Consider the following 27092-nt stretch of genomic DNA (forward strand, 5'->3'; position numbering starts at 1 on the left):
AGAGTTCTGAAAAATGGCATATTTCGGCCTGATTCATTCCACACTTTGCGTATGGAGTGAGACTCTGGGGAGGTTGTGCCAAAAAACAAAATGGAAAGAGTTTTCAAGCTCCAAAAAAAGGCAATCAGAATCATTGCAAATTTAAAATTACAGAGAGTCGTTGTAGGGAATCTTTCAGGGAGTTAGAATTGCTGACTTTGCCTGCCTTTATGTTCTGGAGGTGATCATTGTACTGCAAATCAAAGTGTGATTTGGTTCGTGGCGGTAGCGTTCACCACTATGAGACGAGAGGCAGGGACAACTTCGAACTCGGCAATACAGACTGACATTATCATAACATCTCCCTCAACAAGTTGGTGTCAGACTAATAAACAAGCTCCTGAAAGTGTCAAACTTTCCGCCAATCAACATCAATTCAAAAACTCGTCTTAAACGCCTTTTGGTGTCCAAAGCGTTTTATTCTGTCGATGAATTCATGGTCAGCCGCTGGGATGTCTAAATCTAAATTTAACTTGGATCTGAAGTCAGTTTGAATGTGTTTGAGTGAATGCATGAATTGTAAGTATGAATGTGTTTTGAACGTCTAAGCCTGTTGGTTTATTTTACTTACTTCTGACTTTTGCAATACAATGTCCATTGTCAAAATGCAATAAAGAGATTGATTTGATTTGATTTGATTTGATTTGATGTTAGACTACGACTACCACAGACAGCGATTCGATTCGAAGTGGCGCGGTGGGACCATGAAAATACATGTATTTTATAAACAACACCTATAGTGACGCGATAATTTATTCCATATGTTAAATTCTTCTTGTCATATTATCCCTTGTTTTGTAATTCATTTTTTAGAGTTTACTTGAGATTTATTGTTGGTTCTTGCAAATAATCTATACTATGATAGAAAACCTAATGGTGTTTGTCCGCGTGATCGTGTGCGCATTACTCAATCACGTAAAAACGTGGACTGATTGTACTGAAAGTTTAACTATTCTTATTTTGAACATCCCTCGGGCTGGACCCTGAATGTTAAATTTGCGAAAAACCTATCTTGATCTGTGAAGTTGCATGACAGCAAATAAATATTATTACCTAGCAGATACCCGCGGCTTCGTACGCAATTTCATAAGCTTTGCTCGTGTATGAGCATTTCTCTCTCATATTCCCGACGCCAATGTTGAGTTTGCCTTGTTGCTGCAATCAATAAAAGTTTTCAAAGCGTCTATTTTTGGCCATTGTCTTAGTAAGGTCATTGACTGCATTCTTAGATTGCTTGTGCTATAGTGGATTCTGCATTATTATCTCAATCAAGAAACTCTCACCAATCATCTATTACTATAATAATATTTCTCTTTACTGAGGTTTTTTTATATTGACAGCAAAATAATGGAAAACATGTAAATGGGTGGTAGTAGGAAATGAAGGAAGTGGCAAGAATGGCTCTGGTATTATAATAGTATTATATTCAATCCACCCTTCGCGCAATTGTGGTGACACTGCACCTACTTATCTATTCTATGATTACATTGTATTTTTGTGTGTAGGCCTATGCGTAACATATTAATTGAAAAGACTATCCAGGGACATATCCAGGGAGCTTAAGTGTGAGGTTAGCCGCTAAGTGGCAGTGGCCAGATCAGGGGATAGAGCAAGCGGGCGAGTGCCGAGTGGTGGGGATACTGTGAGAGGGCGATATCACAGCGGTGGAGGGGTATTTACCCCACCCTGCGTGAACTAAAATCACTCAGTGTCTTTTTTTAAGCGGTTACTTATAAACACATTAAACACGTGTAAGATATTATCGCATGTCAGTCCTTTGTTACTTTTCACACTTTTATTACCCTCTAAAGTGCTAATTACACAGGTTTTTGCATTATATTTATTTAGTTCTTAGTACTAAGTTGGATAAGCTTTAGTTAATATTCACTATCTTGATTGTATTATCTCTGTAAATAATTGGCTTCTCCCATTGGAATGATAATAAATAAATAAGATTTAAAGACGAACTTACCTAACCCTACCACCGCCAACCGCGCAGCTCCTGAAGCTCTGGCTCTCTAAACAGAAAGAAGTGAAGCTAATTCTGAGACTCTTTGTGATGATTTCCTGCAAAGTTCTTAGACTTAAACTTGATTTCAAATGTTGTTTTCAGACACTTGACAAGTAAACGTGATATCGGGGTTACGTTATATTCCTTAATCTATATATATAAAAATGAATGTTTGTATGTTTGTCCTTTATGGAATCGTGAACTATTGGACCGATCATGATGAAAATTTGTACGTATATGTATTTTTCCACGGAGAAGGTTTATAAGCTATGCCCATCCCTTTCCCGATTCAGGATTCCGCCCCACTGGTTACAGAAATACCCATAAGAAATGCATTGCAGCAAACATATGTTAACGTCTTTTCAAATTTTTAATCAGCTGTTCTTTGTAAACATATATTACACTTATAGTTTTAAAGCATAGAGTAAGCTTAAGAGAAACGACAAATTTTGTTTAAACTGTTTTTGCAATCACTGTTAAACATAGACTTTACTATCCAGATAATACAATTCAAATTTGACGTAAAAATTCACCTTTAACTGCAATATTTATTTAATATAAACCATGCTCATGCTTGATCAGAAGAGTAATGCAGATATCATAATTACTATCTTACGTTGGCTACAAATATAAAGAATGTTATAAAATCAACCTTAGTTGTTTTTTTTGACAGAAGTATGGTTCTCAAAACTCCGTGTGTACATATTCTCTCGATCGAGACAACAAAGCAAGCTCAATCGTGGCATCGGAGATATAACTAATTTAATCTAAAATTTATTATAGTAAAAAAAAAAAATTTACTAAGTAATATAAGGACTTCGGTTCTTAATATTTGCGTGCGAAGCCGTGGGTAACAGCTAGATAGAGGCAGGAATATGGTACATACCTTCATAATACGCCCAAGAGGCTCACGATGGAACGACTATCAATTATCTCAGCAATGTTTAGAATGTGATAGAAAAAGAATAAGTGAATATAGTGTACTGTTTTCAACGGGAAATTGCGTGCGAAGCCGCGGGCAACTTTTGCAAAAAATTATTGAAATGCGCAGCAAAGCGCGCCGGGCCCGCTAGTATATATATATATATATATATATATATATATATATATATATATATATATATATATATATAAGAAGAATGTCTTATTTCACCAGACGAAGTTAGGGCTAAAAAGCCCTCTCTGACTCTTAACAGCCTATTGTAGCCAAATGGACTCAAATATGTCCAGTCGTCACGCAGAGAGGTCATTTCTCACTTTATTATTTGTACTGCTAGGGGTTAACCTGGGGGCCAACGGCAAAACACCATCTACGACCGGGAATGCGGGCGGCTTGCAAGGACAGGATCGCTTAGCGATCGCCCATCCAAGCAGCAACCATGCTCAACTCTACTTCACTTGGTTTTTATACGTTGTAATCACGATACAATTACCTTTAATCAACATAATCTCTAATGCTAAATACTGAATCTTTGAGAATAATGATTACCGCAGGCAGTATTTGTTCAATGTTTTTGTTGAACATATGCAAACGCCTCTTTGAATGTCCTTCTTGATAATTGAAGCCTGTCCTAAAAGCCACCCTTCCCCATCGTCATCCTGCACAGAAAGCGGCCATGATAAATACGATCGTTTACAGAAGCAAACCAATCAGCGGTCTACTCCGAATGCATCTATCAAAGAGTGTTTTCAAAGCTTTGAGTTCACTCCTTTTTAAATATCTGCTGATGAAAACTCAGAATAATGATAAAACTTTTCGTTTGTAAGAAACGTTTTGTACTATCAAGGGGTTCAACTCAAAGATTGTACATGAAATTTCATGTCTAAAAATATAGATTTTAATATATGTCAGTGCAAAAAAGGCTACATTAAGTAAAGTTTAGAAAATGAGGTTTGGCAACGATAATAGATTTTACCACTAATTTGTTAGTTTTAACTGCTTGGATTTTTGGGTTTTGGTTCTCAATGCACAACACGTCTAAGTCTGAAATTTTTGAACGCTTTTAAATTCACCTTTTTACTTTGTTTTATTTATATATATATTTTATATATATATATACCATAATTTATATATATATACCACCTTAAAATCTGAAATTAATATATTTCTGCATGAAAAACAATGTATTAACAAGGATCGCTGGGATCGTTAACAAAACTGATACGAGTGACAACTATGTTTACTCCTTAATAGAAGTACCCAACAGGATTAATTAATTTTTTAACTGTTTTGTACTTTATATTAAAAGTTAACATTTTTAATGTAAGTGTCAACACGTTTGAAAACTGGTTAAATGTGTACCCCGTATTTCAGAAAAGAAGCAATGGGTTAGCTTTTAAGAGAACGTTTTACTCAAACTATACCAGTCTGATTGAATAAATATATTTGGGCGAAACCCTGAATTGAATAGGACAAACAGACGTTTGTTGTACTCTTATACATATTCTCAGATATCTCCTACAAATATTATTAATCTAATTGCAGTGTGACAATATTTGAGGTAAACTCTAAACATCAATTAAGCACTAAATTGATGTCTGCATTTCAAACAGCAGTAATTGGATACAACAGAAGTCTCTTGTATTGCAAATAGCTATTAAAAATGACCCAATTAGGTGTTAGAGGCAATTAAAAGACTGTGAACGTTCAAAGCAGATGGTGCCGCAGTCGATCGGAGTTCATTAATGTTGGGTTTATAATTTGACATTTCCCTACACTTCAAAGTGGAATGGATAGATGTGACTAAATCAATAACTCATACTCGTTTTAATAGACCGACCCTTTCTGCTCTTTTGGTATAAATTTCAGAATTTAATACAAACTATTCAAAATAAAAATATCTTTTTCATCATAAGCTAACTATGAATAGTTTATGTTTTATTTTGTATATACAATTTTTAAATTTAGATGAGCTGATATATGACTCTTTTTAATTGGTGAATTTAAATTAATTTAAGTCTAAAAGTTAAATGTCTTGCTTGATAAGTAGCATATTTTAAAAATGGAGGTTTTATTTTATCACTCAATATTGTTTTTTATGTGTAATTCATAGCTTAACAATTATCTAAAACTCTTCGGACCAACAAAAGATTGAAAATCTCAAATTTATGGTGTTTTTATTTTTAGCTGCAGGTGAAGAGAAAATTCTCTGTTACGTGTGTTTTTATATAAGTTATTTGGAGTGTGGAGATACAGTACAAGATTTTAACACATTGTACATGTAACATAATCTTGTTTGATCTAACCGTATGACAAAATCTCCAAGGCTGGGTTCACTATAGAATCATTTTGCGCTCCTCTCTGCACCTATTCGTAGTTATGTGGACACAACCTCGTGACAGGAGAGGGGAGAGGGGAAATTCCAAATATTCAGTGAGGTACTTTACGTGTGAGATGAGAAAAGTTTTGATTAATAAACTGCAGTGCTGAACTCTCCATAGAGTACACCAGTGCTGCTGGACCTGTGCTGAAGTTGGGGAGTTCTGTTTGCTGAAGAAGATGGACAAAGTGAGCAACCAGCAAACCTTGCTTGGTTCTTATTTTTGTTTATGCAATCTCCAATTTATTCTTCTTCAGTTAATGGATTTCTTCCATACAAATAAATCCAATATTATAAATTCCTAAGGTAATTGATCCTACATTTTACGTTTATCTGTTTTAAATTGTAATTTTTCATATACGACTTGATTTTTCTTGAATATAAAAGTATTTTAGATATAGAGATAATGTATTACAGGTTTAGATTTCAGGTAGTAAAGGTTGAACGGTATTGTTACTATTTGTGAAGAACAGACGCAAATACGATAAGAGTTTTGAAATATAAGTTATATGCATAAGCTATCACGACTTTTAAACCAGACCATAATATTCTTGTTCCTACTATTATTCATAAACAAAAAGCTTCATTACAAATCCATATTGCTCTGCAACAATAATACTAATAATTTGCTGCTGGAAAGAATTTGTAACAAGTAAATCCTTACTAAAATAATATTTTGTATCCATAAATATAAAATGACTTACACGACCATACCACATTAACCACTCACGACCGCAGTTATCTCCCTGTTCTTGATTATCACTAAAACTATACTATAGCACTATAAGTGCCTCGTGGGTAGATAAGCCAATTATCGTGTACACCCTGTTATTGGTCATTAACTTCAGAGAGAAGCCCTGGGCAGCAAGCAGTACACACCAACGGACATATATGTGAGAGGATACAAAAGTTTTATAGTTGTCCTACAATTTACTTCCCTATAATTAATTGTAACTAATCCGCTACTTCGTAGGATGTAATTATTTCTCCTAATTCTATTTATATCCACTAATTATATAATAACGGTATATATTACTATACTATATGTGTTTATTGATACTTATATATAAAATAACTTTCTCTACGGTACCGAATGGATGAATGTTACATTATTTACACAACGCGTTTTCAAATGAGGGTGGTACAGTCATGTCGGGTCTTGGAATGGTGGGCACTGCATATTTTTGCTTTAGAGGGGTTGATCTGTAGGGTAGGCTGCTTTTTTCATAGCCAAAAATGTATATATGGTTAGTTTTCGAATAATTATCGACAAATTTGTTATTTTTATTTAACAAATTATATTATATGATTAGATTTTGATATTTTCTGATATCAATCGAAAACATTACTGAAGAAATATCATGTCACTACATCGATAGTTCATTCTACGGCATGTATTTATTTACACAGCGTGAGAAACACGCTTTACAAAAGTAACTATATACCATAAATTTTATTGACGACGTTACCATTAATGTTCAATACTTTGAGATATTTTTATTTTTAGATCATGTCAAAACAAATAACTTTTTATCGTATTTATTTTTACTATTTAAAATACTATCTTAATTAATTATCTACATATATTTATCCGGGATAAGTATTAAGATTATTTTTTGTGGTCTTCAAGTGATGTGTTCTTGTACAATTGATTAGGAAAGATCTTTGTTCATAACAACAAGGTAGGAGTACGACACACCAAGTGCCGCGTAACAGACTTCGTAGAAGTTGCATACAAAATGTTATATAACTCATAACATATATAACTAATTGTCGAGATTTCCTGTGGGCGATCAACCAAAATTCCATGGTTAGATATGTAGCATCATACAACACATTCCTTCTCTAAGTGCAACTTCTCTAAGTTTCATGAAACATGTTTGGTTGACCGATGAAATCTTTCACAAGATATCTCGCCACATGATACATTCAAAACTTTGTCCATTAAGTTAGGTTTTATAGTAATTTTCAAGTATGGAAACTTCCGGTGAGCTGGGGAGGGTACTACAATGCAAGCGTGCGCTGAAATAAAATCTTGTCACTAATTTTAACACGGACTTTTCACTCCGTATTTTTTTCGATTTACTCCATGAATAGAAATGTCGAAATCACATATGATTGTACGCAGATTGTTTACAAGTTTATCTATTCTGTTTTTTTCTCGTTGCCGTCATGGTTACACATAAGACCATTTAAATATATTCGCTTACGCTCGGCAAAATCTCATTATGGATCATTATTTAACTCAGTGTTGCTGATCCAGAAATGAAGGCTTCATGCAAAGTATCAGGATTGTTTTCGAGATATCGTGCGGACAGACACAGACAGGCTAACAGATATAAATAAAATATGTCGTCACTCAAGTGATAGGCTTCGCTAAAGCTCAGCCAAAAACTTCTACATAACTAATATAATTATAAAATCATTCGAAATTTCGATAACTGGTATACTGTTGAATATTAAGAGCATTACTTCGAGGAATTGGAAAATATAGGTAAAAATGTTGCTCTTAGCGTTGAACACGAAAAATAAATTAAATGTCCAAATATACACTTTTGAACTAGAACTCGATTATGCTTAAAAGTATACATGAACAATGTGTCTCCACCTGGCGAGTGGCTGGAACAAAAGCTTTGGTATGAGAAGATTTATTTAAATTTGAGTTATGCTACATTATAGTACGGTTAAAACATTTTCGCCTTTATCTGAATCAATGCCGTACCTTACTGAAATTTGTTTTATTTCAATATTTTTATCTGGTACACTTTTATAAATACATTAACAAGATTGTCGGTATTCACTCTTTTTTCTAAATTGTGGTATGCCTCAGCAACTAACGTTGCCCTTCCAGATAAATTAGTTTTAGAAGCTTGTAATCCACATTTAAAATCATTAAAGGTATAGGAATATTCTTATTTTGTTCTAAAGTCGTTTTTACTCACCTTCACGATGTTCATTTGATTAATAGGCAAATTAATTAGTTATCAAAAAATTTAAAACTCTTACGGTCTCAGAATTATAAACCAATATTATAACATTTAAAAATTAAAACGGAATATCGATGGGCCCAACAAAACGTCAATGGACGTAGCGAATGAATGAGTTTGCACCGATGAACAGACCTCAATGTAACTGTTAGACTCCAAAATCAATACCGTTCTTCCTTAAACCAATAAGAAACTCTATACCAATTTTCAAATATCTATTACTTTCCTATCAAGAGTTACCGTACAGACAGACAGACAGCGACACAATTTAAAAAAGGCCCTGCCAGGTTCCTTAATTATTGATGATGTTGGAATATAGCATATCTTCAAATATGTTGGCTATACAGAGTCTTGTTTTAGGTACCTAATAAAACTTGCGTTCTGTAAAATATAAAAACTTAATTTTATAAAAGCAGGAGGCAGACATTCTAAATATTGGGTTTGTGTACATTTTATTACCCTAGATGGACCTTGACATATCTGCTTGTATTTTCATGGTAAGGCATATTTATCTTATTAAAACAGAGTACCTAATTCTTCAAAATTAACAAATATTCTATACTTTTTATCGCACTTCGTAATCTTCTGAACCTCGCTTACTACGCAAACGTTTTGTATACCCTCCTCTTCCTAATAATGTGATAAACAGTTCCAGATTATAACTTCAGATCATTTATACAAACAGGCTTGTGGACGCAACGTATTGGATATGAGAATGCGAGGGAAAGGAATCCTAGTCTTCAGTGGCGTACTTTACGTGTCAAATGGGAAAAGTTTGCAATAACCTGCAATAACAATAACCTGCATTGCTGAACTCTCCACAGATCACAACGAGCGATGCTGCTAGCTTAGTCTATGGTAATATTGTGCTGCACTCGGCACAACTGGACGTAGGATAAGAATTTATTACAAACAACAATTACCCCCAATTACACTAACAACCCCAACTGTTTGTTTATAATAATCTATATCATTTTATTTAACATAAAAACTTTTGAAATAAAAATCTGAATATTTTACAAAAGGCGCGCTCGAAAGTAGGGTCTTAGAGAGAGACTTGAACTATATTTAAGAGAAATCTGATTAAATTTAGAATTTTACTTTAAAACATGATGTCTTGCAAAAAGAGAATGGTGGCTCTTGACCTAACATCTGGGAGGGTTCACTTGCTCGGATCCAGGTGCCTGACCTAGAGTCTCTGATCGAATAATGTAAAGTTACCCTCTTATCCTGTCCAGGGGTTCTCCCAACTCCTATTACTTTACTAGACGCTTATTGTCCAGTTCATATCTACTGTGTACTAAGTACCCATAAATGGTAATGTGCAGAGTTAACCAGCTAGGATTGGTCCGCGGTTTTAATAGGGTCATCGCGTTACTTTTTATCTCTTAACCGCTTCCTTCAGGAGTTTTATTTCTCATGGGAATAGAAATTTGTTCCTGTTTACAATTGTTGATAAACCAATGTTTTATTATAATACAAATATTTTTGACAACTAACAAGGTTAATCTACTTTTAATTTGATTACTAGGCAACAGCACTACAAGTGAATTAGTTGAGGTGCTATGTGCTATTATATTTATAAATCATTCTTTTACAAATATTGAAATAATGTGATTTATCACAAACATTATATTAGGTATATTTTCTTAGTGTACAGAAAACTTAAAACCTTCTGATGAAACTTATTGGATTGATGATACACGAGAGTAAAACTTGAATTAAATTATTTTTTATCCATGAAGTGAGAGTAGCTTATTCTTTCTGGCTTTATTCTGCTCGATGTCCACATTCCCATACATGTGCATGTATCTCTTCAAACATTAAAGTAGTGGACCAGAACAATATGATGTAGACATTACTGATATCGTCCTGTAGTCACACACAGAAGTTTTTAACTTACGCTATATGTAACTCAGAATCGTAATATTCAAGACCCTGAGGTATATTTGCCAAACAAGTTATGGAATATTATTAATATTGTACTATAATACTATAAGTAGTTTTATTAAATTTACTATTCTTCAGTGATTAGTTGACGAAGGGCAGACAAAATCATCTATGTCTGTCCGCACAATATCTCGAAAATATATTGTCCTATAGACGACATTTTATTTAAATCTTCATTTGTATATTGGTGATAATGCGTATGTATATGTATGAATTGTATATTGGTCAATGAGTTTGATGATAATGCGTGTCACTCCATGATATTTGGCTGAGCGTTTGCGAATATATTTAAACGAGTATTAAGGGTAACCATTAAGGCCACTAGAAAATAGCGCAATAAATACATTCTAAACAATTTGCGTACAATCATAAAGTACAATCAATTCATAGAGTAAAACAAAAAAATAGTAGAGTGAAAAGTCAGTGTTGAAAGTCGGTGACAAGATTTTGTGTAGGCGCACTCTTGCGTTGTACTACCTCCCTAACTCACCGGAACTAACTTAAACATTACTTTGAAACCTAAGGTAATGAACAAAATTTTGGATGGACCATGTGGTAACGTATCTCGAAAAATATTTCATCTTAACCTTTAAACTTTGCATCAAGCTTTATTTCCATAGAGATAAAAATTAGTTCTGTGATGATGCGTGACCAACCATGGAAGTTGACTGAGCGTCATTGAAGCCTATCACTCACTTTTTTTGTTTTCCGGAGGGATGTATGAATCAAACATATCTCTCTGTATTATTCTGTTGGTCCGCAGGACATCTCGAGAATGAAATATAGATTTGAAAATGTTGCATGCGACATCCACAAAGCCTGTTACTGGACACGTGGTGTGGCGTAATCTTACCTTGTTTTAATGAAGGAAATGAGTATCTTTCTTCTACACTTGGAGAATTGGAAAAGATATCGTAGGCATAGAACTGCTAGTTTCTATGCCTTCACTAGCAAAATTCTTATATTTTCTCTCTAACTATGAATGCCCAAATATTTCGGAACATGACACTTTGAACAACGAACCAAACTTTAAATCGGTGATAACGTACAGATCTTAACTTGAAGCCTGGCATTAATGTATTTCAAGGAATGCGGTCATAGAGCCTTATCACATATGTCTATTTGGAACTTCGAACTCTTCTTAATTATCGAACGATTAATTTCCTCGTATAATGTTTCCTGGAATAGCTTCTCCTCGTCAAACTAGGTATATCATGCTCATCTTGTGGTGAACATATTGATATACACGAACAGGACGTAAACGTATTCAGTACGTAAAAAAATACCATCCACCAAAACTCCCAAAAATAGATTACTTCCATTAGTTAATTATACCGCTTTTCTTTTGGTACACAAACAACTTTACAACGCATTTATTTTTATAGGCAGTAAGTGGATAAAACACCAACAGTTAGTATTGTTTTAAACCGAGGAACATCCGTTTGTCACAAGCCCAAAACTGCAATAAACGAACAATTCCAGAATATAATGTTTTGTCTCCTCACAATGTTACAGAGTAACAGGACATCCGAGAAAGGTATAATCCAGCAACTTCGCGTACGCTTTGATTATGACAGGATATCGGCAAATCTCCAATTAGCAAGGATTAAGATCACTGTCAACTTGCGAGAAACGGAGGATTAGTGAAAGAAGTAAAACAGACAAAACATAAAAAAGTGTAATTAAGAGAAAGGAAAGGAAATAAAAGCTCAGTAATGTAATGCTTTCACACAAGGGCTACTGGCGCGGAGGGCGAGTTTCATTAGAGAGATTACATGGAGAGGCGAGTTTAATTATTGTGATTTACGAAATATATCCGGGGCGACAGTAATGCGCTTATATTATTAGTTTTATTTTAGCCTCTACGAATGTTGCACATTGAAAAGTCAAGTCGGTTCCAAATATGTATTAAAACAAGGAAATGTCCAAATTTCTCTCCACCTTTATCATTTGCTGCAATCCATCATAACATTAATAGATCACAATTATCGTATGTTTAATATTGAACCCTTTTAAATATTATGGTATAATCTACTAGAAGGTTCTATGGGGTATGAGCTAAATAGTTTTTTAAATAATATTAAATAAATAGTGATCTTTTCCCCTCCATATACTATACATTGAATTCAGTTGCATTATTACTGAGGAGGTATAGAAGGTATAAGGTTACAACAATTTCTTTTTCACAGCTTCAAATATTACTTTATGATATCTATATGCCAATTAAAATCATAAATAAATATTGATTTTAATTGATGATCGTTCTATTACGTCGGTAAAAAAACAATAATACTACGCAATAAACATTTCCGACAGAGACATATGACATGTAGGCTCTAGTTGTATAAAAGAAGACTTTATTATTTTATTGCGCTTACAAAAGTTTTTAGCAAATTAGTTTTAGATTGTTCAAAATATTTTCTTTACTGATAATACTACGCAATAAACATTTCCGACAGAGACACATGACATTTAGGCTGAGGTTGTATAAAAGAAGACTTTATTTATTATTTTATTGCGCTTACAAAAGTTTTTTTAGCATATTAGTTTTAAATTGCTCAAAATATTTACTTTACTGACTAAATCCTTTATTTTAGATTAAAAAATATTGTTTAAAGTTTATTTTTAGGAACTTCAATATTACAATTTTTTAATATCTTCTATTGAGATAAAGATATACATACAATAATAACAAGAAACATATTTTTAATGTTAAGTGTAGTACCTGGCAAGAACGTAGCCAGGAAAGAAATTTTGGGGGGGGGGGAGGTCCAGACAACTGATATTTTTCCGTAGTGGACAGAGAGTAAGGCCCCATTTTGTTCCTTAAAATCTTCTTGGCCCCTTTCTTTGTTAAGAACGATCTTTCCGCAGTACATGTCATTAATATTGAATTATTTAAATAATAATAATCGTTTACTTAAAATGGAATTGAAAAACTTGAAAATTTGGAGGGGAGGATCCGGGACCCCTCGGACTCCCTCATGGCTACGTCTTTGGTATCTGAAGAGAAAAACAAGCAAATAGAGCCTTTTAGTGTTCATTAGATTACACTCCCGCATACTTGTATATTTGTGTTTCTGTGTGTAGTAATAACTAGAAATGAAATACCCACTTTTATTACAAAATGCCTACTGTTTTAACACACGCGTTGTGCACATCAGTCCGGCGCCGGGTTGAATTTGTAACTCTGGCCTGACGTGAGTAATGTTAATATACAATATTTTGGAATAATAGTAGCAGATGTGAACACTCCAATGATCACCCCCAGTAATGTATCTGGGTCTACGGTAATGTTGGGGAGTGTTTGCACAAGAAGATGGGCAGAGCGAGCAACGTGAAGTGCTAGTTTTTAACCATCAAATCTTGGTTTGTTCTTACTTTGCGGGATCTCCAAATTGATTCTTAACCAGAGCCTGATACTTCAATAAAAAATATTATTTTTAATTCCTAATGATATTAAACTTAAAACTATACATGCTTCTCTTTCAGAATTTCTATTTACCCACGACTAAATTTCAATAATTAAGCTATGAGGAGGAGCCCAATTATTTGCAGTAAAAAATGCAAAAGCATAAAATCATCTAGCATCTTTTTCCTTGTGGTGTTAATGTCATCACTATTTTGTTGATCGCTCATTGGTTTATATCGAGATTGAATAATAAATTGTTCACTATATATTGGAACGTTTGAATATTTAGTACTTTTTATTACAAGGTAAACTAAAAACTTTTTGTAACTTTCAAACTACCATATTTTTAATATATATATAGACTAAAATATATTGCTACTTATACAAATTTAATGAATATATGATTATATATATATATATATATATACATATATATATATATATATATATATATATATATATATATACATAAAATCATGAGATCAACAAACGAAATATTTCTTTTTATCGACCACAAAAGCTAGAAGCTATATATATTGATCCCTTCTAGCTTTTGTGGTCGATAAAAAGAAATATTTCGTTTGTTGATCTCATGTTGAAATTTCAAAGTAAAGTTGCATTAATTCTGTAGAAGATTAATTTTCATGACGATGGCGGTCTTAGGACTCTGAAATAATTTACAAGTTCATCTAACAACTTAAATCATTTGAAGCTTCAACATCTTGAAAATTTTCACGACTTAAATACCTATAAGCAAATACATTTCTTTTATGAATTTACCCGTTCCATTTATTTATTCTCTACACCATAATGATAAAATATTAAAAAGAAACATTGTATGAATGTAAGTTTATTGATCCTGCAAGTCATTTAAATTTCATTAACATAGCATTTTAGTTGACTGGGAATAAATTTAAAATAAGTAAGTTTTTGAAAATTTGTGATTTCGGAATGATGATTAGTAAAAACGAATTGCATAGGATGATTTCTACGAATGTCTACCTCAACAATCTGAAGGATATAACTAATATTACTGTTAGATATTAGAAATAAATTTGGATTGGGTTATCTTTTTATGTCAAAAAACATATTAAAAAGAACCGTTCTCCTTCTTAGTCTTCTGCTCAACCCTATAGTCTGTGCAATGATCGCGTCAAACAGAATAAGGGACTAGATCAATTTTAATAGTCTGTACATTTAGGGAGACGTGCACATTTTGGGTTAATATACCACAATATTTCATTTCTCAGATGACTCCCTGATTTATACTAACTAAGAATATACATGCTTTTTTTATACATGTATTATTATTACAAGTTATATGAAACCCTGCATTCGTTTTTTTAAAGCCCGGCCTGAACACCAAAACGGTTGGACCATTAACAAAACCACTGCACTGAACAATACTCTACATACCTACAAATCTGACTCTGCTAGAAATTTTACTATCTGAAATTTCCTATGGTGAAAAAGGATTGTGATTGTAGTGATGGAAATAACGACAGTAAATGGTCGCTTGAGTTGCCGTGTACTGAAAATACTGTTATTAGCTGAGCGTTTAAAAATATCACTTCTGCCTGTCTGTCTATCCACATTATACGAGTATCTCGAAAACGAACTGACCTATAGACTGGAAATTGTGAATGAACCTGTATTCATTCATCTACATAGGCAACACTGAGTTCGATTCTCATGCGTGACTCCACGGAAATTGTTGGGCGTTCACGAATATTTTTTTGTTGCTCTTATGAATAACTATGATGACAATTACAAAATAGCAGAATAAATCAATTTATAAAAAACTGAGCACAATGATACGACATTTTAAAATATGACATAGTAACGCATGTAGCCTAGCTATCACAATGTAGCCTAGCTATCACAATGTAGCCTAGCTATCACAATGTAGCCTAGCTATAAACACACAATAAAAAAAGCTATAAACTTGAAATATTGCTTGCAACTACGAGTCCTGTTACGCTACACGTGTTGTGTGTGGCGTATTCCTATTCCTATTTTTTTCTCATACACGGACTGTCACAATATTACTATAATATTGCTATCCAATATTTAGAACTTGTTTGAAATTTCAATAGCCATAATCGAGCGCCGGATATTTCAATTTAATTTTTAAATAATTAATATTTTCCATGTGGCTGTCTGTTTTGCTATAAATATCTTTGAAACTCCTTGTAACATTCTGTAGGTACCTATACTTACTTGCGTCTTTTAAATCGTAATTATCTTATACTCTAACATTACTGCTCTTACACCGATTTCCTCAAGAAGTTAAGATTAAAAGCTTAAATAGTAAGCACTTTTTTTCCTTTTTGGCTGACTTTTATTACTCAATGAATTAAACTATTAATGGAGTTTCGTGTTTTAGAAACACTGTGTACGCGCTTAAACGACTGTTGGTAAGATTACATTGAAACTTGAATAACAACTAACAATAAATTGAAATATAATTGCTGCAATATTGTTGTTGCAATAATAGTTTTTCAACAACAAACAATGCACCTGCTGAACAGTTGATTACATTGTTTAATTAAGCTTCTTTCTACAAAGAACAATAAAGGCATTGCCATTCACGCAGGCCATGGTGCTGTAAAAGACACGTTGTAGCCGCTATTTCGGACTCGCTTTTGTTGTAATTTAACATAACAAACGTTTCCAAACGCAACATAAAGAAACATTGTATTGAAAACCTGCTAGGTCAAATAGTGGCCTTGAAAATAGTAATAAAGAAATTTATAATTTATTAATAATTAATTATAGAAAAGCATAATGTTATTTTTCTTTATTCCAGTCTTATTTAGTCAAATTTTATCGTCGTAATTACAATCCTAATTGTAAACTTATGGAACTTCTATAAGTAAATGATACGAGTTTATTTATTAATGGGAAGGTAGAGTAACACGAGAACAAAAACTACATACCTGGTCTATTCTCACAGGAATCAATTAAAATTGTCATAGACATTCTAGAAAACTAAATCATGCTGAGGCAGTTTATGAACGGCTTTGGGTTCATTAAGGTGAAGCCCCGAAACCAAAATTGTTGCATTCACGATTCTGAACATTGTACTGATTGATTGATTCACTAAATTCATTGGAAACATTTTACCAACAACAGTCGTTCAGCCATCTTCTAGCCACAGGGTGGTACTTCCGGTTTAGAAACAGTTCAACACTCCTACTCTACCGTAATTCCTAAATTCTTATCAAAATTGGTGAAAAAGGGTAAATTTCATTGTTGAACCTCAGCGGAGTGCAGTCCAAGAACAAAAACATTTTCTACTACTGTAGGTGCATTGTGGATGGATAGATTTTAAATCAAATTAACGTAGACTCCTAATGGATATATTATTAATGAGTAAAAGTTAACAAAGGATATATTGTGAGTGGTTTTGTAGAAAACACCTATAACCACTTTCTGAACAACCATTCTGTTTGTATAAATTATCCAGTGATTTAAATTAAAACATTGTATGCAATGACATGCAAGTTTGACATATTCAAATGTTTAAATCAAAACTAGAGTTGAAAGAGGTCAGAGAGTCACCAATACCCAAAAAGACCCATAGACAAGAACGGGGCAAGTGGTTTAGGCATGGAAGTTTCAAAACGCCATATTTATGAACTACGACTGAACTCTATATTAATCTTGTAGTCAATAATCCATACAGTTTTGTTTCATTTATGATTTTGTGTTAATATAAATTTGGAACTGTCCTCAGAAGAGTTGTGGTGATAAAAGGTTTTAATACCTGAAATAAAAACAAGAACAAAATGTATAAACGAAAATATAACAGTGGTTTAATTATTTTGTAATTGGTGTTTTTTTAACTAATGTTAAGCATTAATTTATAGGTCTCTAAACACATTTAATTAAATTTCCTTTATTGGGCCTCTAATATGGACAATATTTTTATTTTAAATTTATTTCACTACTTTTTCTTCAAACTCTATATAGGCATAAAATGCTTGAAAATGCTTACTGGGTGTATATTATTACAAAATTTTAATACGTGATTAATACACGTATTCATTTATTTATTATTTTCAAATCGATAGCCTTGATACTCAAATTGGAGGAAACTGCATTCACGCCTTCATTGAAACTTTTGTTGTACAATACAGGAATATACAATTTACAAACAAAAAATTGCTGAAAATAAAATTCAATAGGTCTATAATTCTTAATTCAAACTATTCATGAATTCAGAAACTTTTCTATTAGTCTTGTACAGTCTTCAAAATACTAAATTCATCATAAAAACAATCTAACATCTACAATTGTTTTTAATTGCAACTGCTTTGAGCACACTTATAAAGGTTTATCAAAATTTGATGTGAAAACAATTATGTATTAATTTATGGCACAGTTATGACAAGACAACTTGAAAATGAACGATAACAAAGTAATTAGTGCCCTTCAATTTGAGTGTTTTCCTGCTTCCTTAATTAAACGTCACAGCGATGCAAATGAACCGATAGAACTTCAAAAGAACGTTACGTCAGGGATGTGTAAGGTCGGTTCAGTGTGTTACAAAACAATGAGATCCCTCCATATAATATAACATCTTGCTTACTTAATTTATATCTTTAAATACTGTTACGTTATGTTTTTCTAAGACGCATAAAGTCTGAAATGGAATAATCTCGTATAGTCCTAATACAAATACAACATTATTATAACTATTGCACGTTATTGGTTGCAACCTTCCTAGTCTTATCGTATCTAAATACTGTACTGTAAATACACGATGGCATGGTGCCGCCATTAGCTTACACAGTAACTTATAACACACATATTGACCTTAGTTTTCTCAGTATTATCTCTGTACCTTCAAATGGATAATTACATCTCATACCAGTTATATGTCTCAACCCAAAGAGGATACACTTCCGTTATAAACACGTGTGTTAATAGTAAGAATACAAAATGTATTAGTAAAGATATAACAGCGGAATAATTATTTTATAGTTAGTAGTGATTAGAAAAGTATTAATTTTAAGATGAATATACTGTACTGTATGTACATCATAAAGTTATCTAAAAACTTGTAAGGACATTTTCACGATGGAGTCTCTTATTATGTACAATACTAATTCATGCATCCATACTCTCGTGATATTTGGTACGTTCGATGTATAATACTCCTGTCTTAGTGTTGTTACAACAAGTCTTTTATTTAATATTTCCTATTGTTTACTGATTGAAACTGGCAATATATTGTGGGATAATGAGTATTTCTGTTACCTTCAATTAATTACTGGACACAAAAACGGTTTGTGCTTGAAGGCGGGTAGGTAGGATGCAAAATTTCCTTGTTTACAGATATAAAGACAGACTATCCTGCGAAAAAAACCTGGGTACATCCCCCGGTAAGCAGAAGAGAATCGTGATAGCCTACTAAGTATTAGACTTCATCGATACTCAACCAAACACCATGGTTGGGCAAGACCATCATTCTTCTCTATGTATAAATGAATTTTCATGAAAAATTGTTAAGTCTACAAATGAAATATTCATATAGATATATCTTACCTCATGATACATTTACACATTGTTTTGATTAATTTGAGTTTCCCTCCAGTGTTTAAATAATAAGTCTGCACAAAGAGTCAGTATTAATGTTGCTTGTATTGGGATAGTTAGATCACTGTGTTAGTGTGTCACATGTTAAAATCTCTTATGCGTGTATTGAGTTTGTTTGAAATTTTATATATTTTTGCTATTTTCTTGTTGCCATCATATTTATCCACTAAGTTACCCAATAACGGTCAATTAAATCTAATGGATTGCAATGTAAATGAAGCTTCATGCAAGATAACGAAATAATTAGTTCAATACAAGTTATTCTTATATTTGTTTTATTATTTAACAATAAACTCACTAGACACAATTATCTATCGACTTTTCATTCAGTTTCTTATGACGTACGAGTAAGAATAATTTAACCTCAACGTTGTAAATTACGAATTACTTGTGATATAGATTATTTTATACAATGAGTATAGATTGGTTTCAGAGTAAACCATTTAGAAAGTTTTGGCTAATTAGTTAATTAACCTACCATAACGTACATTTGTATTATTACAATGAATTCACATTAAGTTTCATCATAACTAATTTAAGAATTATAAATAATCAGGGACGAAGTTAAATACCAATGTATCAATACAAATTTGAAAAGCTACGCCTATGGAATTATCTAGTTTATAATTGAAGAAATTTATTACCATGTATTACAGACTAATGGAATCATTGTGGCAGAATTGAGCTTTTGTGCTTAAACAGACACAATGAAGCAGCAATTTAAGCTGTAATTTTGGGAAACGTTCCCACTTTCCAATAATTGAGGCTTTGGCGTCGGTCTTCTGGCTTTTATTGCAAAACGGGCCCTTCCGCGTTGGATTGGTTATTTCAGAGCTTTCACTTTAATATTATATGCTTGAGGCTTAATGTAAACATAAGCCTCTGACGAGATACAAATACCTTTAGTAAATGCGTATTTAAATCTTAGATTAAATCTTACGTTTGAACAGCAAATTATTATTCTCCATGATACTACAAAAACTAAATTCTAAATATTTAAAAATTCAGATATTGTATTGTTTGTTGTCCCAGTGCAGGCTTGTAACTAAAATATCTGTTTTGGCTGAGCGTCAGCGAAGCCTATCACTCGTGGGGCTGGAAACATGAGTCTGTAAGTCTGTCTGTCTGTCCGCACGATATCTCGAAAACGATCTGACCTGTAGACTTAAATAATTGTGCATGGAGCTTCGTTTCTATATGAGGACAACTGAATTTCATTACGTGAATATCACTCCATGGGATTAGGCTGAGTAATGGCGACTGTGTTTTACTTATCTAACCATGGAGGCAACGAAAAAATAGCTGAATAAATAAACTTGTAAACAAAATCAATGTACTTAAAATAGTCTTGAATTTGACATAAAACTTTATTTCTGCACAGATATTAATGAGTTCTATGATGATGCATGTCCAAACATGGAATTTGGCTGAGTGTCGTTGAAACCTATTACTCAGTAGGACCACACACTCTCATTGTTTTCCGGAATGTAAAAGTTTCATTGCCTATTGTCTATCGTTCTATCTGTCAATAATGAAATTAGCTGTAGCTTTGAAATTGAACCTCAGTGAAGCCTGTTACGCGACAAGGGGTTTTTAATTACTAGGTAATAAATATATACTTTTAAAGTCAATTTGAGCTATTTCAAAGCTGTACCAACATAAACAATTTTACTGTCATGAACAACTAACAACTTTCAATACAATACTGTTGGTTTTGCTAACTTTACAATGGCAATAAAACTTTACAAGAATTGCAGAAGATGTTACAAGGGTCTGAAGTGATGGGGTGAGATTAATTGTATAAAGGAATCTCAATTGGTGTCTGAGGGGATGTCAAAGGGAGAGACTTGGCGAGCAACTTGGAGATTCGTACAAAACATCACGAAAATTTTCAGATCGACGAGTTGTCTTACCTTTCTACTGAACCGCCATGAACTTGTTTTAGCTGAAAATATATAAAAAATTTGAAGTATTTATTATGATTATGCCAAATGATATAACTTTCATATTAATTTCAAAAATAAATTGAGTTATGTTTTCTAAATTTTTAAACCCCTACTGCATCAAATATAAATCTACTATAAGAGTGTGTAAATCGTTTTTCAAAAACTTACCACATGTAAACAGATTTGTATAAATCATCATATAACTGTGTCGTTACTTTTTCTAGCTGTGTTGAATGTCTAGAATTTGTTCTTACAAAATTTACTGAAATCATTTATGGTCCCTAAAGTCCATATAGCTCTTATTATACATACATACATATATATGTATACATACATATATTTTATTACATTTTGAAAGTATGTATGAAGTAAAATATATTTGTATAATATTTGAAATAAAACAACTCATGATATGTGGAAATTCGTAAACATGTTTAACTCACATATCTTGATACGTGAACCTGAAAAGATTAGTGAACCTGTAATTCTTTCAAGTTTTGAAGTTCACGACATAATAGATGAAGTAGAAGGTTTCAAAGCATGGCGCTGGTGTATTATTTTTTGACGCTACTTGAATTTTTTCTACTGCAGTATAGTGTGTTAAACACGAGTTTTGGGTTTGAAATTTGTTAATTCCCAAACACGATTATATCACAATTTGGCTTTTAGAAGAATTTATATCATTTCTATTATTCGTTTCATTCATATTCACATAATATAACAATATTCGAAAATAAGAATCATTTCATGTTCAATGTCTAACTAAATAGATACTAAATTTATTTATTAATGTTCATTTTAAAATAAAGTTTTGTGTAATTTTAAATTATATCCTGAATATTTTTACTACGTTGCTTTTTAGACGAATTTATAGTATCTCTATTATTTACAACAAGTAAATTTCATTCAGTATTTTAACGAAATATCGCAATATTATTTATGTATGAAAATAAGAATAATTTCATGCTAAATTTCCGTTAATAAACTCGTAAACTCGAAATAATACATTATAATCTATTTTAATATAAATTATTTATTTGGCATTTCCATCTCCCTATTCCATCTCAGTAAAATAAATTCAATATTTCACAAAATATCGGAATATTATTTATATATAAAGTTAATAACCTCATACCAAATTTTTATATTATATAAACACATTATTAAACTAAAATACACATTTCTTCATCTAGTGAAACGTAAGCAAGCAGTAGCTTTTAACCATGAAACCAGGGTGAGCAGAAGAAGGCAATTATAACAAAGCTCTGAGAGAGACAATACGACTGATGGACACAGGACAATGGGGCCTAACAAGAGGATGGGGAGGGGGAGGGGCAGTGATAAGTGGCGAGGGGGTTAACGAGTCTTGTACCTGAACAGATTTTGCAAATTCGCGTCTATGTCTCTTGCAGATACAGTGTAATGTTATGGGTTCTTCTCACGTAGTAGACATAAATAAATTAAATTAAATTAACAATACCAACTAGGAGAATATTAAATTGATTTCAAACATTACTTAGTGAAAATATTATTGTATCTTTTCCTGTGTATTACAGATAGTTAGTATCAGCATATAGAACTGTTTCAATAAAAGGAAAGAAAGTTTGGGCGCTTTCTATACTTTATACAATAAATTAACACTACCAACTAGGAGAATATTAAATTGATTTCAAACATTACTTAGTGAAAATATTATTGTATCTTTTCCTGTGTATTACAGATAGTTAGTATCAGCATATAGAACTGTTTCAATAAAAGGAAAGAAAGTTTGGGCGCTTTCTATACTTTATACAATAAATTAACACTACCAACTAGGAGAATATTAAATTGATTTCAAACATTACTTAGTGAAAATATTATTGTATCTTTTCCTGTGTATTACAGATAGTTAGTATCAGCATATAGAACTGTTTCAATAAAAGGAAAGAAAGTTTGGGCGCTTTCTATACTTTATACAATAAATTAACACTACCAACTAGGAGAATATTAAATTGATTTCAAACATTACTTAGTGAAAATATTATTGTATCTTTTCCTGTGTATTACAGATAGTTAGTATCAGCATATAGAACTGTTTCAATAAAAGGAAAGAAAGTTTGGGCGCTTTCTATACTTTATACAATAAATTAACACTACCAACTAGGAGAATATTAAATTGATTTCAAACATTACTTAGTGAAAATATTATTGTATCTTTTCCTGTGTATTACAGATAGTTAGTATCAGCATATAGAACTGTTTCAATAAAAGGAAAGAAAGTTTGGGCGCATTCTATACTTTATACAATAAATTAACACTACCAACTAGGAGAATATTAAATTGATTTCAAACATTACTTAGTGAAAATATTATTGTATCTTTTCCTGTGTATTACAGATAGTTAGTATCAGCATATAGAAACTGTTTCAATATAAGGAAAGGAAAGTTTGGGCGCTTTCTATACTTTTTACAATAAATTAACACTACCAACTAGGAGAATATTAAATTGATTTCAAACATTACTTAGTGAAAATATTATTGTATCTTTTCCTGTGTATTACAGATAGTTAGTATCAGCATATAGAACTGTTTCAATAAAAGGAAAGAAAGTTTGGGCGGCTTTCTATTACTTTATACAATAAATTAACACTACCAACTAGGAGAATATTAAATTGATTTTCAAACATTACTTAGTGAAAATATTATTGTATCTTTTCCTGTGTTATTACAGATAGTTTAGTATCAGCATATAGAAACTGTTTCAATAAAAGGAAAGAAAGTTTGGGCGCTTTCTATACTTTATACCAATAAATTAACACTACCAACTAGGAGAATATTAAATTGATTTCAAACATTACTTAGTGAAAATATTATTGTATCTTTTCCTGTGTATTACAGATAGTTAGTATCAGATATAGAACTGTTTCAATAAAAGGAAAGAAAGTTTGGGCGCTTTCTATACTTTATACAATAAATTAACACTACCAAACTAGGAGAATATTAAATTGATTTCAAACATTACTTAGTGAAAATATTATTGTATCTTTTCCTGTGTATTACAGATAGTTAGTATCAGCATATAGAACTGTTTCAATAAAAAGGAAAGAAAGTTTGGGCGCTTTCTATACTTTATACAATAAATTAACACTACCAACTAGGAGAATATTAAATTGATTTCAAACATTACTTAGTGAAAATATTATTGTATCTTTTCCTGTGTATTGCAGATAGTTAGTATCAGCATATAGAACTGTTTCAATAAAAGGAAAGAAAGTTTGGGCGCTTTCTATACTTTATACAATAAATTAACACTACTGACCAACTAGGAGAATATTAAATTGATTTCAAACGATTAACTTAGTGAAAAATATTATTGTATCTTTTCCTGTGTATTACAGATAGTTAGTATCAGCATATAGAACTGTTTCAATAAAAAGGAAAGAAAGTTTGGGCGCTTTCTATAACTTTATACAATAAATTAACACTACCAACTAGGAGAATATTAAATTGATTTCAAACATTACTTAGTGAAAAATATTATTGTTATCTTTTCCTGTGTATTACAGATAGTTTAGTATCAGCATATAGAACTGTTTCAATAAAAGGAAAGAAAGTTTGGGCGCTTTCTATACTTTATACAATAAATTAACACTACCAACTAGGAGAATATTAAATTGATTTCAAAAACATTACTTAGTGAAAATATTATTGTATCTTTTCCTGTGTATTACAGATATTTAGTATCAGCATATAGAAACTGTTTCAATAAAAGGAAAGAAAGTTTGGGCGCTTTTCTATAACTTTATACAATAAAATTAACACTACCAACTAGGAGAATATTAAATTGATTTCAAACATTACTTAGTGAAAATATTATTGTATCTTTTTCCTGTGTATTACAGATAGTTAGTATCAGCATATAGAACTGTTTCAATAAAAGGAAAGAAAAGTTTGGGCGCTTTTCTATTCACTTTATACAATAAATTAACGCACTACCAACTAGGAGAATATTAAATTGATTTCAAACATTACTTAGTGAAAATATTATTGTATCTTTTCCTGTGTATTGCAGATAGTTAGTATCAGCATATAGAAACTGTTTCAATAAAAGGAAAGAAAGTTTGGGCGCTTTCTATACTTTATACAATAAATTAAACTTACCAAACATAAATTGATTTCAAACACTTAGTGAAAATATTATCTGTATCTTTTCCAACAGATAGTTAGTATCAACGAATAGAACTGTTTCAATAAAAGGAAAAGAAAGTTTGGGCGCTTTCGATTTCAAACATTACTTAATGAAAATATTATTGTATCTTTTCCTGTGTATTACTACTCAGCATATAGTATTCAGATAAAAGGAAGTTAGTATCAGCCATATAGAATTACTGTTTCAATAAAAGGAAAGAAAGTTTGGGCGCTTTCCTGTTGTATACAGTAGTTTTATACAGCATATCGAACTGTTTCAATAAAAGGAAAGAAAGTTTGGGCGCTTTCTATACTTATACATAATTAACACTACCAACTAGGAGAATATTAAATTGATTTCAAACATTACTTAGTGAAAATATTATTGTATCTTTTCCTGTGTATTACAGATAGTTAGTATCAGCATATAGAACTGTTTCAATAAAAGGAAAGAAAGTTTGGGCGCTTTCTATACTTTATACAATAAATTAACACTACCAACTAGGAGAATATTAAATTGATTTCAAACATTACTTAGTGAAAATATTATTGTATCTTTTCCTGTGTATTACAGATAGTTAGTATCAGCATATAGAACTGTTTCAATAAAAGGAAAGAAAGTTTGGGCGCTTTCTATACTTTATACAATAAATTAACACTACCAACTAGGAGAATATTAAATTGATTTCAAACATTACTTAGTGAAAATATTATTGTATCTTTTCCTGTGTATTACAGATAGTTAGTATCAGCATATAGAACTGTTTCAATAAAAGGAAAGAAAGTTTGGGCGCTTTCTATACTTTATACAATAAATTAACACTACCAACTAGGAGAATATTAAATTGATTTCAAACATTACTTAGTGAAAATATTATTGTATCTTTTCCTGTGTATTACAGATAGTTAGTATCAGCATATAGAACTGTTTCAATAAAAGGAAAGAAAGTTTGGGCGCTTTCTATACTTTATACAATAAATTAACACTACCAACTAGGAGAATATTAAATTGATTTCAAACATTACTTAGTGAAAATATTATTGTATCTTTTCCTGTGTATTACAGATAGTTAGTATCAGCATATAGAACTGTTTCAATAAAAGGAAAGAAAGTTTGGGCGCTTTCTATACTTTATACAATAAATTAACACTACCAACTAGGAGAATAATAAATTGATTTCAAACATTACTTAGTGAAAATATTATTGTATCTTTTCCTGTGTATTACAGATAGTTAGTATCAGCATATAGAACTGTTTCAATAAAAGGAAAGAAAGTTTGGGCGCTTTCTATACTTTATACAATAAATTAACACTACCAACTAGGAGAATATTAAATTGATTTCAAACATTACTTAGTGAAAATATTATTGTATCTTTTCCTGTGTATTACAGATAGTTAGTATCAGCATATAGAACTGTTTCAATAAAAGGAAAGAAAGTTTGGGCGCTTTCTATACTTTATACAATAAATTAACACTACCAACTAGGAGAATATTAAATTGATTTCAAAACATTACTTAGTGAAAATATTATTGTATCTTTTCCTGTGTATTACAGATAGTTAGTATCAGCATATAGAACTGTTTCAATAAAAGGAAAGAAAGTTTGGGCGCTTTCTATACTTTATACAATAAATTAACACTACCAACTAGGA

The sequence above is a fragment of the Homalodisca vitripennis genome, chromosome 3, assembly GCF_021130785.1.
Source record: "Homalodisca vitripennis isolate AUS2020 chromosome 3, UT_GWSS_2.1, whole genome shotgun sequence".
Classification (NCBI taxonomy): Eukaryota; Metazoa; Arthropoda; class Insecta; order Hemiptera; family Cicadellidae; genus Homalodisca; species Homalodisca vitripennis.